The sequence below is a fragment of the Galeopterus variegatus genome, unplaced genomic scaffold, assembly GCF_000696425.1.
Source record: "Galeopterus variegatus unplaced genomic scaffold, G_variegatus-3.0.2 Scaffold1346, whole genome shotgun sequence".
NCBI classification, from domain to species: domain Eukaryota; kingdom Metazoa; phylum Chordata; class Mammalia; order Dermoptera; family Cynocephalidae; genus Galeopterus; species Galeopterus variegatus.
In genome coordinates this window covers 100,173-102,937 of record NW_007727457.1, presented here as the reverse complement: position 1 = coordinate 102,937, position 2,765 = coordinate 100,173, and the positions used below count along the sequence as shown (strand labels likewise).

General features: G+C 40.2%; 1 pseudogene; it reads right to left on the bottom strand.

Annotated features, from left to right (window-relative positions):
- Positions 1–2,040: 2,040 nt before the first annotated feature.
- LOC103593447 overlaps positions 2,041–2,765 on the bottom strand; it is a 14,161-nt pseudogene continuing 13,436 nt past the window's right edge.

Below are 2,765 nucleotides of genomic sequence, written 5' to 3'. Positions count from 1 at the left end.
CTTTATTTTTTTTTCCTGGTAGCTGTGCCTATATCATGGCAAACTTTATACTCACTTCTGCCAGATTTCCCATTGCATTCCAAATAATCAGAGGAAGTCTTCCTCAATACATATTCATTGTTTTTAATTGTCTTTATAATATGTGTGCACATATTGTCTGGTCTGTGCTCACTGCAGTCTCCTAGAGAATATTAGTTTAGACTCTTTAAGTTGCAAGTAGCACTGGATGTAGCTTTAAAAAGAATAGGAAATTTATTTTAAGTCTTGATATCAGGGGTATCTAACGAAATCCAAACCACAGTTCTGGATAGTGATAGTAACAAGGCTAGATCCTTTACTTTTAACCTGAGTATTTAAGTTTAAAGTGGGTTTCTTACATACAGCATATAGTTGGGTCTTGTTTTTTAAAATCCACTCTGACTCTCTCTGTCTTTGAATCAGTATATTTAGACAAATCACTTTAAAAGTGATTATAGGTATAGTTGGATAAATATCTACTGTATTTGTAACTGCATTCTATTCCTTGCATTTGTCCTTTATTTCTTTTTCCTCCTCTTTTTCTGACTTCTCTAGGTTTAATTGAGAATTTTATATTTTTCTATTTTTATCTCCTATCTTAGGATATCAATTATACTTCTTTTTAAGTTTTTTTTTTTTCTATTGGTTGCCCTAGAGTTTCCAAAATACATTCTTAACTAATCTAAGTTTATATTCACTGTATAACTTCATGGGTAGTGCACATACCTTAAAACAGAGTATTCATAATTCTCTCACTCATCACTTAACGACATCGCTGTCATTATTTTGCTTGTTCATATACTATAATCACCCAACAAATTATTATTACTTTAAAAATTTATTTTTAGGTCAACTAAGAAAAATAAAAATAATATATTTCATTTTACTTTTATTTATTTCTTCTCTAATGCTCTTCCTTTTTTTATGGAGATACAAGTTTCTGACCTATATCATTTCCTTCTTCCTGAAGAAAATCTTTTAACATTCATGTAGGGCAGGTCTGCTGGTGATGAATTCTCCAATTTTGTTTGTCTGGCCAGTATTAGATTAAATAATTTATTTTATTGAGATATAATTTAAATACCATAATATTCACTCTTTTAAAGTGTACAACTCAGTGATTTTTAGTGTATTCACAAGGTTGTGCAACCACCACCACTAATTCCAGAACATTTTCTTTTCTTTCTTTTTTTGTTAAGAATTAAATACTGATGTTTTATTTGAAAGGCACAAACCCAGGACTCCCAGATTTGGGAGTGAGAAAACAAGCGAGGCAGGGAAGAATAGGAGGTAGTGCAAGGTGATGCAGTTTCTGGGCACTGCTTCATGACAAGTCCCCCAAAAGGCACAGCAGGTATGTCCATCAGCTACTTGGAAGGACACCTCTTAGGCTGTAGCATTTTGGAGAAATGGCACCTTGTAGCAATTCACGGAAGAGAGAGAAAAAAGGGAAGTTTATCTGCCTGGCTCTCTCCTATCTCCTATTTCTCATTAGTAAAATTTTACCCCATGAGCATTAATTCCCCCACTTGTCTAGGTTGCTAGCAGGTATGTGGGATTCCAGATCCCGTGTCCTGTGGTGGGGTATTCCATCCAAGCCTGGAAGTGGTGGGAAGACACGGAAACTCTGCATAGGGCTGATGAGTAGTACCAGAGAGAATCTGATGTGGTACATATCACATGTCCAATACAGTTCAATACTGTTTTTCTCATTTTCCAGAAAAGGAAACAGGGCATAATGATCAAAGACCTTTCCCAAGGTCATATGCCTAGGAAGTGGTAAATTCAGGATTTGGACATAGTCTGGCCCTGGAAACTGTGGTAGACCAAGATAAAAACTTGGATTTTATGTAGCAGGCAAAGGGGAGTCAATGAAGGGTTTCAAGCTGGGGGGTAACACGAGATAAAGACCTTTAAATAAAGCTCCCGATCTACTGTGCTCCATCTTCCCATCTGGCTAAACTCGAGCAGAAGTAGGCGGCCCCAGTGAGGTGAGGGCATCCTAGACAGTATTTGAGGGTTTTAAGGAGCCTCTGACTGGGTCCAGAGTGTCGTTTGGGCTTCAACACTGCTTTGTAATCCTCCGTCATCATCTAAGCCTACACCTACCAAAGAGATGAGCTCATTAGAAGCAGGGAGGATCTGGGCAGAGAAGCCAGAATGAGGGGGAGAGGAGATTGGCCAGGAACGAGAATATTACCCATCTGTTCACTGTTGGCCTGTGGGTCTGGAGATTCTGACGTCCATTGATGGATCCTTTGGTCTTGCCTGAGATGGTTGGATCTTATGAAAGGTCGGCTGCTCTGATCATATCTACGTGATTGGCATTTGGTGTGTATCCACATATGTCGTCCAAGCTCATCAGAATGGAAGACAGACCACATACATCCTTCCCAGTGACATTCATATGGCCTCTCACCTGTATGTTTGTGCTGGTGACTCACGAGGTAGGAGCACTTGGTATAAGCTTTTCCACAGTTCTCATACTGGCAGCAGTAGGGCCTTGAAAATGGGGATCCCTTCCTGCGTGCCCTTTCCTGGGCTCCAGAGTTCTGCTCTGCTGTCTGTGGAGCAGGTATGGGCTGCTCAGGTAGGAAGGGGTCTTCCTGGGAGTCTGGCTGGCTCACATGAGAGTCGTGGAATTCCAAAACCAGCAATGACAGGACCCAACTGGGGCATCCAAGGTTGTAGAGATCTCTGGAGAGGCAACATCTGAGCCAGAGATGGGAGCAGAGCCTGGGCCTCTG